We start from the raw sequence: 8391 nt of genomic DNA, 5'->3' as shown, positions 1-8391 counted from the left end.
GGTTGAAATTCATTCCTTTAGGACTCTATTGGTATCCCTGGAGTAACACCAAAGATAACTCTTTTCTTTTTTTTTCCATAAGAAATAACTGTTTGCCTTAATATACTTAAAAGGTATACCACATTAGCCTTGTCTTTTGTATTTTCACTGGGTGCTATTTGCTTTTCTTCAAGGAGGTTGCATCCACAGTTAGACACAACGTGTCAAACTGATCCACTCCTATCACCGATTTCATAAGATGACTTCTAAAGAAGCATTCTCTATTGATCTCTATCGGTCAGTCTCTTACAAAAATGGGTTACCAGACGCACCTTATTCAAGCACTGACATTAAAGCAAGCTTGTTAGTCCGATTGGCAAGGATAAAATCTCTGCCTCACAAGAACTTCCAAGTCTGTGACCGTCATTGCTAGCAGTTCCACTGGAGGTCAAAGGCTGACGACACCAAACTAGGACTGTTCAGATAGCACAAAGCTGGCCCAATATAAATTTGCAGATACAATGAACTAAAGTAAACAAAAGATCAGACTGAACCGTCTTCTCACCCTTCCAGTTGATTTCTTCCCAGTTAAAGCAAAGCACTTATCTCCACAGAAAGAGTCGGGAAAACTAAAATGATCAGTTAAAGGTTTTGCACCCATATATTTCATGAAAGAGCAAATGGTTTGTGTCTTTTCTAAACACTGACAAAGTGAGGGAGCAATTGGAAGCCTTATTTCTCTCGGCCCTGTTGAAACGTCTTGTACTTTACTGAATGGGTATAAGCAAGGAAGAGGGGAGAGGTCTGTGCAAAAGGAGTTTTTCCACTTCTGCTGCATCACCAGCCTCGTCCCAACAAGGTACAAGTCCTCTAAGTCTACGTTTCATCATCTCAGCTTGTGTAGACAGTGCAGCCACAATAATTGGTCCAACCATGTTCATGTGCCCAGGGATGGGACTAAGTATGTTCTTAGATACAGACAAGTTGGGGGGGGGGGGGGGGGTGGAGGAAGGCATTTTGGGAGGTGATGGTGCAGTGGTCAGTGCAGTAATCACATATGCTATGACTGGCCATCAGCAACAGACAATTAGATTTGTTGTACTGTGAAGTGACACTGGCTCCTCCTGCTTTGCAAACAAAAAGACTCATGACTCTCCAGCATACTGACCATGGTTCACCTTCTGCAATGGTGGAAATGGGGAGCTTCCACAACTACTTCTCTCCCTCAGGGACCAGCATTTAATCGATGCTTGCCTCCTGGCTGCCAGGTGCTCCTCACAGTATCATCCACATCAGTCAAAGTCAAAGCTTTTGCTTCTCTCCAGTTACCCTACCCTCCACCAGGACGAGATGACACCTCAGGACACCCACTAGAGCTGCACTCCTGCAGTATGCTGGAAAGGCAGTCTTTGCTGGTCACTCATTTCATGGCTTCTCCATGGCCTAGAAGGAAAGGCAGGGCAGGATGCTCTGACCCATGAAGAAGATCCCCTCCAGTGGGTCCTTGCCTGCCTCTATCACTGAAGTGACTGAAGAGGACATCTGGCTCTTGGGTCATCATCCCCGACTACAGAGAGTCACAGGTGATGAGCAGCTCACTGTTCGCCACCCTGCCAAATCAGTCATGCAGCTGCAGGGAACACTGGCATGCCTTTCAGGATGGCCCAGCAGGTCAGGTTCTGTCTCTTGCCTTAACGTACACAGGTTTTGATCTTTTAAAAAATCTGAACTGGCACCATACAGCAGTGTGCGCGAATTCACCCTCTTCTAGCTTTGCTGGTATCTCCTTGTATTTCTACTAGGAGGTTCTCCCAGGAGAAGAGCCACAGAGCAGGGCACAGTCCTTGCATACATACATTAAGACCTCGGTCCCCACTAAGCCTTGGCTGCAACCCTCTGTGCTGATACCTTACACATTAAGCATCTCTTCGTAAAAGCATCACCTCAGTGGTATGGCTTGTGGACGAGATACTTTTGGAGCCATTTGTTAATGGCTGGGGAACTAGGACCTTGGTGTGAAGTAGAGAGTGTGCTGATACAACAGCACCCGAAAACCCTACAGCACTTTAGAAGGGCCTCTTTCCCTCTCCAGAGACTACCTAGGCTCCTCATACAGGCACCTATGACAGGTGGCCAAAATCAGAGGCTGCAAATAACCCCACTGACGCCATACCCCACACATGTAGCAGGACACTTTGTCATAAAACTTATGAACAATTCCTCCATTTTCCTCTCCTCATAAGATCATTTTCCTTCTCTTAGCACCTCTGCAAAATGGAAGTTTTCCCAACATTTCACATGTAGAAATCACAAAAGATTGCTCATGAATCATACAATTACCCCTAATGCCTGGAAACTATGGTATAGTTGGGAAGAAAATCCTGACATTCAGACTACAGGTTCCACACCTTAAACATATGAAAAAAAATTCTCTCCTCATTTAAGAAAAGCAGAGACAGAACAAATGTTAGAGATCCAATTCTCTACTGCACAGCTGTACAAAAGGAAGCTAACGTTACTGGTCTAGAACAGTCAGTGTAAAAAGGTGGAAAAGGAAACACCTGGTACCTAATGAGATGTTACGAGCTTGTATTTGCAATGAAAGTACACAAATTCAAGAGGAAAATAGACTCATGCAGCCTGAAGCCAGGAAAATCCAACGAGCGATGGATTGATCTTTAGGCCTTCAACATCAATAGGACTATTCATGCACTTAAATGTTACATGTGTATTTTAGCACCTGGCTGAATTAGAGCCTCAGATAGCAAATCAGGAGATTGCTGCTTGTTTTCAGCCTGCAGAAACGACAGCCCATTTTGAGAACTGCACTGATTACCCTAGTTTATAATCTCCTTAATATCAAAAGTTCCGCAAAGATACATTTTGTTCCCTAGAGCTCCCCAGAAATCAGCTAAACATATGGACTGCTTGCTTACACCTACTACAGAAGGCTGAGTATTGAGGATTTATATATTTTAGTCTATGTGGTGTAAATATGTATAAATTTATATTGTGTTAATTTATGGCATACACTACAGAAGGTTTTGCGTGAGCTACATTGCATTCCTTCCCACGTTTCTGCTGAAATATTCATCTTCGGGTCTTTTTCTCCATGTTTTCCTTAGTCTCGCCACAGATGTTTGGGCAGCTTGCGTTAGAAGGGAATGTGCCTTAGAAGTACATTTAGGAATTTAGGTGATGAGAATACCAAGCTCAACTGTGTGGCTACAGCCTGACAGGATTAACAGGCTTGGTGAACACTCACCAGTGTCTCGGACCTGCCTTCTGATACACAGGCAAGCATCGCAACATAGCTTGTAAATTAGCAGCACCAAGACAGACACCCAGCGCACAGAGAACTTCTGTCTCCAGGATTGCCAAACGAGTGCCTGACAAACATTGCGTTCACACACAAAACACGGATACATAAAGCTGCCGTGCCAAGAGAAGGACTGATTCTTGCAAGAACAAGCACCTGTGTATCAACAAACTGCACTCAGCATTACCACAAGCAGTCCCTTCCATCTGCCCGTACACGGCTCTCAAGAATGAAAATGTATTAACGTGTCCCAATCGCTTTGAAATCGATAGGACTCTTGCTGTTGGCTCAACAAGAGCAAGGTCAAGCCGCTGGGCCAAAACATAGGCCTTATCTCCCCCTGAGCCCTTATCACAATTCTATCAACACAGTCTTTGTGTACAAGGACTGGCGGTAACCCAGAAGTCCCAGTGCCAAACCATGGCAGTATTAAGAGCCTGCTGCCTGCCATAACGTCCAGCGAGAGATATGAAGACATACAGAAAACTTAATTAAAGCATGACCTAATCAACAGAAGTGGGGCCCGACACAACGTTTATTTGCTTACATTCGAGTTGTGCATTAACACGTTGCATTTCACTGCCTTACTGGAATATGAAAATGCACAACTACATAAATAGTACCAGAGGGAGTTACCTAAATAAATAAATAAATCGGATATAGCTAAATAAATCTTTCAGCTATTACGGAGTCCCAAATGCAACACATAGTACTAACTGACAGAGAGGAATGAGTAAGAGACTGCGTCTGCAAATATTTTCTCACACACAGCTGTGAATTACTTTGAATTTTTGACCCTTTTTCCCATTCATTATCCAAAAGCATTTCTACATTCTGTGTTTATGGCAACATACTGGGAGATCTGGGTTCAAAGTCCAGTGCTGCTTCAGATTTTCTGTCTAGTTCTGGGAAAGTCACTTTCTCCGTGGAGGCCCTCTGGGAAAGACACAGTTATGGACATTTTTCTCTAGTCCTCTTTGCTTTTCTTGTCTGCCTAGGATCAGGGACAGATTTTAAAAGGTATTCTGATAGCTAAAGCTGCAACCAGTGCTCTTGACAATCCCATCAGTCACTTCACTTTGCCCTTGAGCATGACAGCAAATATCTCCTATCCCCAAGTGCCTGCAGATCCTCAGCAGATCTGGCCCTGTGCTCTGGGATGGCGAGAGCCCATCAGCACGTACGTTGCCTAATACAGAGGCGGTGGTATTTCACAGGGCGACGTTAGAAGAATAAAACACACAGTGGTAAAGAGCCACAGATTGCAAAAGAATTTAATTCAGTTTTTCTGCATAGCTTTTCCATAAGTACTACTACAGCCACACCACACAACAGCAGATGCATCAAAAATGCTGAAAAGGCATTTTTGCATAGAGAAGGTGAATAACACTAATTTAGCAGGCAAAATTTACAGTAATTCAATAAGGGTGCAGATTACATTACTCTGCTGCATTGCTGTACAAAGGTTTAAATAGACCATACATTTTGCCGGTTTTATTTTATAAACAGGCCAACTAAAATCTCACACATAAAATAATCCACAACCAAAAATACAGCTCTCGGACTACTGCCGCTATTCTGCCTCACCCCTGTTTGCCCAACTCTTTCCCAACCTATTGTCCTCGCCCTTCTTGTCTCACCTGCTGACAGTATCCCACAGTGGAGTCTGAAGTTGCTCAGCCCAGGGAGAAGTCCCCAGGACTGAGCATGGAAATCAGCACTCCCTGGTCCCACCACATGCTGCTGCCTGGCTGACCTTAACCCTCTCCAACAGGAAAGAGCAACACAACACTGGGAAGATGCTGTTTGACCCTCTTTTTCTAGCACAACAGAGCCAGATTCTTAGCTAGGGTCCTGAAACAGTCCTCAAAAATGAAATAAAAAGTAATAATGTTCAGGGTTCCCATGTGGCTGATTTTCTGATTCTCCTACTTTCCTCCCCCTTTCTTCATTCTCCAAGGATTTAAATGACTGAAGGATTAAAAACAACAGAAGTTAGTAATCATCTTATCACGCCTTAAAGACAACAGAGCACAGTCAATGAGAGCTGATGGTTTGAATACCTCAGCAGGCTGAAATATATTCAGAAAGCATTTCAGTGAATTTAGGTAAATGGGGAGAATGGTTAAAAAAAAAAAAAAAACAAAAAACACCACAACCAAATAAAAAAAATCCCAAAAAGCAAAGTCTGATCTTGGATAATTAACAGCAGAAACAGGGCTAAATTGAAATAAATTATTCAGTGCAAGTACTTCAGACAGCTCTTAAGAATAACACATGGATCTGTGGCACTCTTTAGGGGACTTTGTGCCTATAAACTAATTAATAGATCTGACTTCTCCATATGTAGTTTTTCCATCTGTAACAGATAAAGTATGGATAGGTTTCTTCATGTAACAGGAAAAATTAAAACTAAAGTTATTTTTGTAAGTTGTAGAATATTCTCTAACTTATTCAGAACGCGAATGTGTGAAATACCATGACAGAATGGAAATTGATTTTGTAAAATGTGAGAGTGAACGACCGCGCTCTGAAACATGTGGTGCAAAGTCAGAGACACAGCGCTCTGCTTCCTTCCCCTCCAACCACCGCCCAGGCATGTCGCAACCCAAGCGGCAGAGCGCAGCCAAAAGGGCAGCTAATAACCCGCTCCTCGCTACCGTGAGCAAGCAAGAAGGCCACATCAAAAGTGTTTTCATTCTAAAGCTGAAAGGCTGCAAGTTCCTGCCACCCCGCTACGTTGTACAGCAGGGCTTCGCTCAAGCCTTTGCAAGCACTAGTCATAAACGGCTTTGGAGATATACCTGCCATTTTATTGCCTGATCTCCCATGTTGGGGAAGTGCTCGGACGCTTTGCTTTAATCAACACAGGAGCCTCCAGTCACTTTTTGGGGCAGCCACCATGCTGCGTGTGTAGGAAAACGCTGTACAGCTTACTAGGCCAAGCAGAGCTGGCCTAGGATGGGCTCATCCAGCCTTTTCAACGGGTTAGAAATCTGTCTCCAGCCATTTCATCCAGCCCAGGATTTGAACACGGCTAGGATACAGCTAATACCTCACATTTGACAGAATTAACCTTGACACTTGGATTTCAGAGGTAGCTTCCAAAGTTTTAGCCAAACTAATGTACCTCTGTCAGGATCACCCATGTACATTAACCGAATTCCATCTCTGAGGACCAACAGAGTCTCCCATGCTTCCCTCCCCCTGCTTGGGGATCTGGTCAGTGTAGGAAGTTGCCATTCACACAGATGTTAGCATACTTATTTATTTGTAAAGGTTAGTTATATGTAAAGATTACTTAACATAGAGCGTATTAGCAGAACGTGACACAGTCTTGCATTGCAATGTTCAAAAAGCCAGAAATTTTGTACAACCAAGTCACCATCAACGTTCACAAAAACCCCAAACCTCTTCAGAGGCTCAGAAACGTGCAGGCGGTTCTTTTACCTGACATCTTTTCTCCCAGAATGGTTCATGACTCCCGTCAACAAACTGTCCAACAGTGGTGCCATGCCCTGTCAATATCTGTGCCAAGAATTAACACCTGTTGGCCATCTCCTCTCTCCTCATCCCACATCCGTCTCCAGCCCACACCTCATCATCCAGCAGCCCAAACATCTGGTCATTTCCACTGGAAACCACCTCTTATCCAGCTTAATCACCACAACCTGATGTCCGGCAATGTTCCTGCCCTAGTCTCTAGATGCAACATTTGCTTGAGTGTGTCAACATCAGATCTCATTATTGACTTTAAGGAGAGCATTGAGAAGAGTTTCCTTCACTTCATCTTCTGTTGCTGAATACAGACGACAAGCCCTGACATCTATCCTTTAATTAGCATGAACAATGGCAAACTTCGGGAAATAACCTGGAGTTTCATCCAACCTGAAGTGAGGCCTAAGCCCAAACTAAATACTCTTCAACATTTTTGGAGGCTGTACTCAGATGCAGGGGCTTGGTTTCACTTCCCCTGTAAACTGATTCTGCACACAAGACTGCTAAGATATTTTCTTCTTTTTATCCTAGCATTTTTTCCTCAGACTTCACTCCTTATTACAGAGCACTCTTCCCGGAATTGCCTTGTTGTCTCATTTGGGGTAGTCAGGAATACAACACTGAAGTGTGAGTACTTAAAAAACTAGCCATACATATCTAGATTATTCTTTTGTTTGTGATGGGGTTTGGTTGGGGTTTTTTTTGTTTGTTTTTTGTTTTGCAAACCTACATGCCTTTTTAACATAGCTGGAATTCATCTGCTCCTGCCTTTTCCCTGTAGTTACGCGCATCTTCCTTTTGTCATTCTCAACATGCTTTTCACTTTAGCAAGCTAAGAAAATGGTCTCATACGCAAGAGATCCAAATTTGTGCTGGAAAAGAGCTATGAGAGCATTTCAAAAGGAAAAGAGGAGAAGGTAGCAGAAGAACCTCTTGCCTTCTACTATCAGTCCCCAAACATCCAACTGGATGCTACATATGCAGAATTGGTATGGTCTTTCACAGAGCCTTCCTTTTTCACACTGACTGTATAAAAAAAAAATAAACTCATTTGGCAATTAAGAAATCCTTCCACTGTTTCATTTACCCTTCTGCTTAAGGAAACAAAAGTTTCCCTAGCAGTCTCTCTGATCTATATTTAGTATGCCAGTTAAAGAATAAAATACAACACTAGAATAAAGCTGGTGTGTGTCTGTTCCTCCAGGTGCCAGTGCTCCCATGGCTGAGGTGAGGGCAAACGGAGGTGAGCTGCAATCCCGTTTTCTCAGCGGTCGGCCTGTGTAGGCTGCTCTTATCATGCAGTCACCGTGCAGCAAGGCGAATGCTGTTCAACAAAACAACCAGCTTTCCCCAGCACCACAGTGATATCTCATCTCCGCTACAGCTGTGCAGTTAATAAGCACCTGCTTTGATATTGCATACTTTGTTATTTGTAAACGTGCAGTCGCATTGGTCAGAATCTATGTGAATGCAGCCCAAGAGCCTGTTTCCAGCCTCAGCCGCTGGCCACACTCAAAAAAAAAAAAAAAAAAAAAAAAAAAAAAAAAAAAAAAAAAAAAGAAAAGAAAAGAAAAGAAAAGCTGCTCTCTGGGGGC

This window comes from Platalea leucorodia (genome assembly GCF_965183815.1).
Source record: "Platalea leucorodia genome assembly, chromosome: 1".
Lineage (NCBI taxonomy): Eukaryota > Metazoa > Chordata > Aves > Pelecaniformes > Threskiornithidae > Platalea > Platalea leucorodia.
Note: the sequence above shows the minus strand (reverse complement) of the source record.